Source organism: Uloborus diversus, chromosome 3 (genome assembly GCF_026930045.1).
Source record: "Uloborus diversus isolate 005 chromosome 3, Udiv.v.3.1, whole genome shotgun sequence".
In the NCBI taxonomy this organism is placed as follows: Eukaryota; Metazoa; Arthropoda; class Arachnida; order Araneae; family Uloboridae; genus Uloborus; species Uloborus diversus.
Genome location: NC_072733.1, coordinates 157,668,676 through 157,677,440, shown reverse-complemented (window position 1 = coordinate 157,677,440; position 8,765 = coordinate 157,668,676). Strand labels below are relative to the sequence as shown.

The 8,765-nt window shown below is 31.8% G+C and overlaps 1 protein-coding gene across 2 annotated transcripts in view; it reads left to right on the top strand.

Moving 5' to 3' along the window:
- The first annotated feature begins 5,351 nt into the window (after nt 1–5,351).
- LOC129219217 (tRNA (cytosine(38)-C(5))-methyltransferase-like) overlaps nt 5,352–8,765 on the top strand; it is an 80,812-nt gene continuing 77,398 nt past the window's right edge. Inside the window, exons 1-2 of one of the 2 annotated variants that reach the window (XM_054853542.1) lie at nt 5,352–5,521; nt 6,530–6,606. The gene's annotated coding sequence lies outside the window, so the exon portion shown is untranslated. The remainder of the gene's footprint in view (nt 5,522–6,529; nt 6,607–8,765) is intronic. The other variant, XM_054853540.1, reaches the window with a different exon arrangement.

The following is an 8,765-nucleotide window of genomic DNA, read 5'->3' as shown; positions in this document are numbered from 1 at the left end:
TTAGTTTTTCACTCATTGGAACTGAAACAATTGTTACCTGTGTTTGAAATTATTTCACATGCGGGGAATTTAATCAGGAAAAAAAAACGAGCTATGGGAGGGGTCCGGACCCCACCCATACCCCCCTGGACCCCCTTGTGTGTGCCACTGACTTTCATACTACTTTTATATTTACTGTTTTGAAATGTTGAAGTTATGCAATTTTAATTTCTAGGAAAACAGTTTTTCTTTGTTTAATGATTTCTGCACAAAAAATTATCTTATAATTTTATGTTTCCTTTAGTTTTGGTAGGGGCTATGATCACTTGTGATTGAAAATAGGACATTTATGAAAACTATTTTTATGCAATGCAATTTTTAGTTTTAATTTAAAAAGAAAAATTAGATTTGGTGTATGTACTTTATTATTTTTCTTTATGATATTGTTTCATTTATTACGGTCAGGAAAGGGTGGGGAATTGTCATAAAATCCTGCTTTTCAACTTATGTACGTAATAAATATTTAAGACTTCCTGTAAAAACTTCACATATGTTTTGAAACATTACATTAAGAGAACACATTGCATTAAGTTTTCAGAAGAAAAAAAAATATATTTTATTCACTTTCTTTTTCATATGTAGTTATGACTGCTTTACCCCATGTGGTGAGGTAAAAGGAGTGGTACATGGGGCAAGGTGGTCATAATTAAACAACAGATATACGACCTATTTTAAAAGAACCATAAAAGTTAAAACGCTCGACACAGCTAGTTCTTTGAAAGAAATCGGCTTGATTTAATTAAATTATATACATTTTTAATGCCCTGTAGTCATAAGTTGGCTCATTAAAGATTTATAGATGGCTGATGCACCAAAAAAGATGCAGGAAGAGATGATTATGGTAAACTCTTCATCATCAACTTTTAATGAAAATTTGACTATGTTGGATTTTAACGTGATTATTAATTAAATGACCTTCTCAAATACATTTGGGACATAATCTCAAAAATCGAGGTGGATGGCCACAGTAGAGACTCCCTCCTTCCATTTCAATTTGTATAAAATTACATGAGAAAAATGTAAAACATATTTAAGTCTGTTTTTTTCTGTAAACACAATAGTCGATCTGTACTTTTATTTTACGATTAGTTAATAATTGTGAACTTAGAAAAGTGGAGACCAATGCGTCTTTACTTTTGAAAGTGTGGAAGCATTCGCTAGATAGAAAAATAGTAAGTAGTAACTGATTATCTTGATTATTTGTAGTTAGGTAATTAATATGAAATAGTTTTTGCTCTCATGCATCACTAAAATCTCCCGCATAGTGCTTAAAAATATTGATTTCTGTAAGTTTCAGTTGTTTTTTTTCGTTTTGAATACGTTATTTTTTTTATTATTCATTTGCAAATGTTGATTCGAAAGTTTGTTAGCTAATATATTTTTCAGCTTGATATTTTCTTTAGACTTATGTTTGATTTTTTTAAAAAAGGAAGAAATAATCAATGGTTTTGAAGAAAAATTATAAATTTTTGGCTTTGTACGAGATGCCTCTGAGATTAATGATTTTATGGTACATGTGGGGACAAAAGGGGCGTCTTTTTATCCACTTGGAATTACGAATTTTCAAAAAAAAAAAAAGGATTCCGATTTCCCTAGTACACAAGGTTTACCCTAGGTTAGCCTGGTACACAAGGCATACTGATTCACGCTTTTGGATACAAGTTGGCATTGGTTGCCTTTGTTCACAGTACATGAAACTTTTTTAAAAAATGAAGCTTTCTACGCAGCCAATGTCATGAAAATTCTACAAAATTTGAGCGAAAATGAGAGTGTTCCGATTTTAAAATGTTGTATAAGTAAATAACACCATTGCTCTTTCTAAGTAAAGAATTGTCTGCAGTAAAATTTGGAAATTGAAATTTAATTCCTTATTGATAAAATCTAAATATATATATATATTTTTAACATTCTTTCGACTATTTATATTTTAGTAACATAGTCTTTTATTTGATGTGTGCAACTTTACACCACCTGGAAATAAATGTTCACTTTAAAAGATTAATGTATATAAATGCTGTATGAATAAACTTATTTTGTTATTACGAGAATTTTTCTTATTTCAATCTATGTTTTTTTCTGTAAAGCCAGTACCTTCATAAACACACACAAATAATAAAAAAAAAATCAAAAGCATTTGTTTTTGAACGAATAAAAGACAAATAATTATCATCAATATTTTCAGAATATTGACAATTAATGTTTTTAGTTTTCTCTAAAATTAAATTTTGTTTATAAAATTGACAGTGGTTCCATAAATCTCCTACTGAAAATAGAACACTGCTACAGTGTATAATTACTAGTGAATTGCCGGATCATAAAAATGTAGATCCGCAAATACATATCTGGACCTTGAATTTTTAACCCAATTTGATCCTTGTCCAAGTGTAAAATTTGAGATGAAAGGTATTCCCGTAAGGGTAAAAGCACGATTTATTTAAAAAATCAATCCGTAGCAGAAACATAATCAGGAATTTGATTTATTCTGAAAATAAGTTCTACGAAGAGAAGGGGAGTGTCGGTAAGAATGAGACTGCATTGCATTTAAGACGAAGTAAAATGTGAAAAATTATTTCTAGCTTGGTCTGTAGCTGCTACATCTGCTGGCTAGAAATAATATTTCGGCATATAAATGCTGTTGTTCCATTCCTCTCGACCTGCCCTTACCGACATAGCACTGCCAAGAACATTTTTACGAAGAGTAATCGGAGAATTCTGTCTCAATTTTTCGAAGAATGGCTGGAAGAGTCGATAGGAGGAATAGTACAATTCCTAAATCAGTATAAAAAAAAATGCTGAAATGTTACCTTATAATATCTTTAAAAAATGTAAAGCTAATTCAAATTTAATTGTATGTTATTTTATAGTTATCCACATGTAGAATTTCAAATATGTAATAAGAGTTTATGGCTAAAAATCCATTTAAGATCTACTAATCATGATATGGATACAAATCTTTATTTTCTTTTGGATATCTGGCACATCGCTATCAATTAAAGACATACAGTTAGGGCAAACCTAACCTGGCAGTATTGTAAAGGCTATGCAAATCTCAATCCAACCATTTCATTGCTGCCAGGTAAGGTTTTTCATAACTAGTGCTGCAAAGAAAGTCGTGCCCCTTCTCCCCCCCCCCCCAGGAACATTTGGTTTTAATATATATTGTCATTCCAAAACTGTTATGACCAAAAAAAAAAAAAAAATCAATCTGCACTAGTGCAAAATTTATAGCACACATTTTTCTTAACATGAAAATATGCACTTGATTATTCATTTAATTGCAAGAACTTAATAAGGTCTTCGTAAGAAAATTTAGCTGAGTGCTAAGAACCATCAATATCTGCTCTTACTATTAATTTCAATGAAATCTTTATCACTAAGAAAAAAGAATTCATATTGTTTTGTTTGTGTGCAAAATATTAGAATGACTTCCTTTTTTTATCTTTGAATTCAAGAATTTAGGCATGTAGGATTTTCTTTTTTTTTTTTTTTTCAATTGATGAAATTGAAACATATCAGAATATGCAGTTTTTAGTGCAGCATTATGTAGCACTAAAAAATGCTTACATTACAGTTATGAAAAAGATATTTAACGTATGCTGTAAAAAAAAGTCAACTTTAGTGGTTACTAACTAAAGTTGATGAACAGATACGTATAAAATTTTTAGCTTTTTTTTTTTTTTTTGACAAGTATGAATAATGTGCTGCACCAGTTGGTTTTAGCCATATAAAAAAAACCTCACCTTGAGTACAATCTATTGAACCTAACAACTGTTAATAAAACCTATTTATTTCATATTGTTACTTTTATAGGCTCTAATTTTTGAAAGTAGTGAGATCATACGAGTTAATCTTTTTCATTTCCAATTTCTTGTTCTCCTACCTCTGTTTACGAAACGCATTTTCACAAACAGTAATTGGTTTAAATAATACTGCTTTTATTTTGCAATTTAAATACAAAATTCCCTAAGTATTATTCAGTTGTGAGAAAATTATTGAAAAATCTTTGACCCTTGTCAGATTCATTCTCATGCGTTTCATTCAAAACAAATACAATATGCATGTAGAACATATGACGCATTTCTTAAACGGCAACATTTTTATATTGAATTTGCTTTCTTTTCCAATTGCAGAGCTAAAAGTTGAAAAAAATATATCCATTACATGAGAGAACATGATTTCATCAACAAAAACAAATATTGCATCACGATTTTCACCCCTCTGCTACCTCTCTCAAACCCAGGGAGCTCAAATCTCATTGGTTGATATCAATTAGTCGCTTCAAGTACATACGATCTCGACTTCCCACTCCAAGCGGGTTTTCACATTCACGATGCGATGGAACGGTCGAAAATCGGCGCGGTGCGATGGATTTCAGCTCGGCTGGATATCCAGCGAGCCGCGCCACGCCATCCAAATGGATGAGGCGTTCGGCATTCACGACCGGATTTTGGAGTGGTGCCGCGATTGCTAGATTGATTTGCGCGATTGCTAGATTGATTTGCTTATCGCTATACTTGCCGATAAGCAAAACGAAGCCAATTTTTTTTTTTTGATACAATCGTTACGGAGCAAGTCAACGACATGCAAGATCGAGCGAAAACATTTTGTAAATACATTAACTAGAAATAATTTTCTAATAAATATTCCTTAAAATAACAAATGAAACTTGCAATATTGCTAATTACGGCAGTAATTAGTGTTTTTGTGAAACATAAATTGAAATTAATCTTTTAAAACATACCTCAGCTAGAGTCCCTACCTCAGCTAAATCCGATCAGGCTCCATAGGGACTCTAGGCTCCCTCGTGTATCTGTCTACTGCTCGTTCGCGCGCGAAGCCATTGCGTCGCCAAATGTGTAGGTTGCCGTAAATTCCGTTGTCAAAATTGCCAGCAAAATTGCGTTTTGGGCAGGGTTGCCAGACGTAGTATTTTTGATACTACGGTAGTATTTTTTCACGCCAAATTAGGGGCGTAGTATTTTTTGTAGTATTTCGTTAAAAAATGGGTTTATATGTGACTTTTTTTATTTCGAAAAAAAAGAGGGACAAAACAAATTATAAAGTTCAAAATCTGATTTTTTTAAAATTAAACGATGAGAATATATATATTTTTTTAAACCACTACCTTAGGCATACATATTAGAGCCTGCAAAAGTATTGTTATTTTTAGTTATATTTCTTTTCCAGTAGATGGCGCCAAATGTAGTATTTTGTAGTATTTTTTCAGAGGAGATGTAGTATTTTTCTGTTTTAAAATCTGGCAACCCTGGTTTTGGGATTGTTTACTTTTGCTCTAAGTTGTATGTTGCTATGATTCATTCTGTTTTGAAGTTCACACGTGGAAGTTGAACAACGTGTATAAGGTTTAGATCAGGCATAAAAAGTGAAATATATGTGTAAATGAAATACAAAAGGAGAACATGTGATCTTACTTTTTTGTTAAGTGTTTGTGACTTCACTATTTCATATCTCAATTCTTAAGGTAAAAGCTTTATTCATTTTTTATTGTTTTGTTTTTTGCTTCTGTGTGGAAATGTTTTCCCGTAATGTAACATTCTTTAGTAATACAATGAAAGTCCCCCCCCCCTTTTATTAGCCTTTTTTCTTTTTTGGTTTTGTCAGTTTTTCAGCAGGTGAATTTTGACTCTTCCTCCTTTTATTTCTCTGTCCCCTATCTGATCTTCTTGTGAAAGACAAAAATTATCATTTCTTCAGGGAAATGCGAAATTTCCTTGCTTTGCTTAGCTCTATTTGAAGAAGAATTCTTCCATATGAAAAATATGTCATTAACACAAAAAAAAAAAAAAAGTTTTGGAAAAAAAAAAAGAACCAACTTCAAAATTGCTCTAAAAAGTGAAAAATAATTTTATTCTTTGAACACCATCGTAATACTTTTAAACATAATTTTTGAAGTTGGAGAAAAACAAAAAGTAAAATCGTGTAACCATATTCCGTCTATAGTTTAAAAAAAATCATTCTAAATTAGGAGCGAAACATGTACACACCACTGCTCAAATACGCTGTCACCAATGCATAGGTATTGAAGAAACTGGGCCCGGTTAAATTTATAGTTGTACTAGTTGTTATTATATAGTTGAATTATGGCTACTAATGATTTTATCTATACTTTTTGCACCAACTTCAAAAATTACCTTTAAAAGTACAGTCGACTCACGCTACAACACGATTCGACTTACGCAAAATGGCTATAACAGGAATTTTTCACAAGTAACGAATTTAGAGCTACCGCGATTTTTTTGTCCACGACACGAAATTTTTTGGAAAAATGTATCAGCTTCTTTATTGGCTAATAAATATTGATTTTGTGAATGCTATTACATCCTTTTAAGCATCACTGACAGCGAAACTTCCCACACCAAACTAGTCTACGCATGGCACTGCTAATGCATCAAATAACCACTTAGCATTTTCATTTATTTATTTTTTTCATTCTAAATATTAAAGTTAATGAAATGTAATGGCATCTTAGTGGACGTTCATCTAAAGTTTGGAAGATGAGAAGAAAAGGAAAGTTTCTGATAAAAAAAAGAAGATTTTAAAAAAAAGGTAAGATTCTTGATATGCTTGAATAACTACAAAACGTTGACGGTAACGCGACAATAAGTGTAAGTAAATCTTCCATACGTAAGTCAAAACAAAAAAATATCCGTAAAAGTTCAGAGCTTAGTTTCAATAAGTTTGCCAGTCTAGCAAAATAAATATTATGAAAATGGAAGCTGCTTTTGTATTGTGGATTAAAGAAATCAGTAAGAGAGGCTGTTGCCACAAATTGAGACGTTATGAGAGAAATGGCGAAGCAACCGTATTTAAAAATGTATTAGAGAAGAATAACAACCTGATCATGGAGCATATTCATCATTATCTTCATTTTTTAAGTCATAAATATTGATATTCTACGACTGTATAGTATTATTATATTAGTGCAGCATTTTATACTGTGCATACTGTGTTGTTTCATTTTACGTCTTTCCCTCCCATTGATTATTCATTTTGTGCATCTTAAAGTATTTAATGTTGAATAAAAAGTTTTTTTTTTTTAAAACACAGTACAAGTTTATTGCTTTATGTAAGAAACTAGTGTATATTTGAGGAATGCTTTAAAGCAGTTTGAGGGGTGTTTATACATGTCTAAAAGAATTTGATATGCTTCTAAAAAAGCTGTATACATATATTTTTCCACAACGCGAGATTTCAACTTACGCGAGGAGTCTTGGAGTGCATTCCTCGCGTGAGTCAGGACTCGACTATATTATTGATGGTGTTCAAACAATAAAATTATTTTTCACTTTTTAGAGCAATTTTGAAGTCGGTTCTATTTTTTTCTAAAATTATTTTATTTAATTCTTTTTAGTGCAAATGTATTTCAGAAATAGTCAAAGTTACCATCCCGAAACTTCGCCTTATTTTTTCATAAAAATGCTCATATACTAAAAAACAAAACTATAAACACGCCTTAAACTTTAAGCTATTGGCACTAAAAATTTGTCCTTGTTCCTCTCTGGAATTCATTTGTATGTTAATTTAATTATAACCATTTAAATATAAACAGTTTCTCACACTAATTTATATTGCACAACATACAAGTTGCTTGTGATGCAATCCAACATCCCCTTACTTTGCCTCAATATCTATCTATTATTGGCATAGGTGATTCTCCTCGCTTACAGGTAAAGTTTGTCCTCACTATAGAGCAATGACGGGGAATAAACTTGATGCATGCTTCAGTGTAGCCTTCATTCAACGTCCTCATAGCAATTACTATTAATATTACTGCTATAGGATAACAAAATTTTGCAACAATGGGTTTTTATTGGGTGGGGTGGGGGGGATCCACAAAGCAGGAGCTAGAAGAACGTTCCCGTTCCAAAATCCTAGATGATTCTAAGAGTTTTGTTTCAGATGGGGGGAGGGGGGGACTGTAATTGATGTCACAACTGAACCACCCTATCATCTGACCACTGCTGGGTCTGGGATTAACCAGGCAGGATCCTTGCTTCGAGCGGCAAATTGAAGTGTATTGATAGAGCTCAAGCGTGGTGCCAAAAGGGTGTCATAATCTCTTTAAGAGACCAAAGAAAGTTTAAAACTTCAGTTTTCATTCTTTTGCTCAGCAAAATTTCAGAGAGAAAACCCCCATTCCCACATCCTTTCCTACTATCACCACAAATAACTTTAAAAATGCATTTTTGTAAAAGAATACATTTCTAAAACATTTCCAAAAGAGAGTCACTTTTTTGCACTCTTTCTACCAACTTGGCCCTCGACTCCATAACGTCACCAGTGACTTAAATTTTCAAAAACATTTCTTAGAGCGGGCGCTGTATAGAGTTGAGTATGCAAAATATGAGGACCGCATTCTGTAAATTGTTTTGAACTCAAAAAAGCTTACAGATTACGATTCTGGATGTTGCCAGGAGGCTTGTTGGTCCATTTATTTTTTATACCCCGCTCCCTTAGGTACTTAGTAAATGAATTGAGTAACCTCATCTGAACCATTTTAATTATTGTCCTAGTTACAATGCCCCGTTGTTTCTTAAAATGTAAGATATTTAATTCTAGTTAATTTAAAATAAAAAAAAAATTAAAAGATAGTTTTTTTTTTTTTTTTTTTGAAAAAAAGTATTTAACACTAAAAATCAAATTTTTACATAGGTCTTCAAAAGCAAAATATAAAAATCAATTTTTTTATTTTGATAGTCATTATT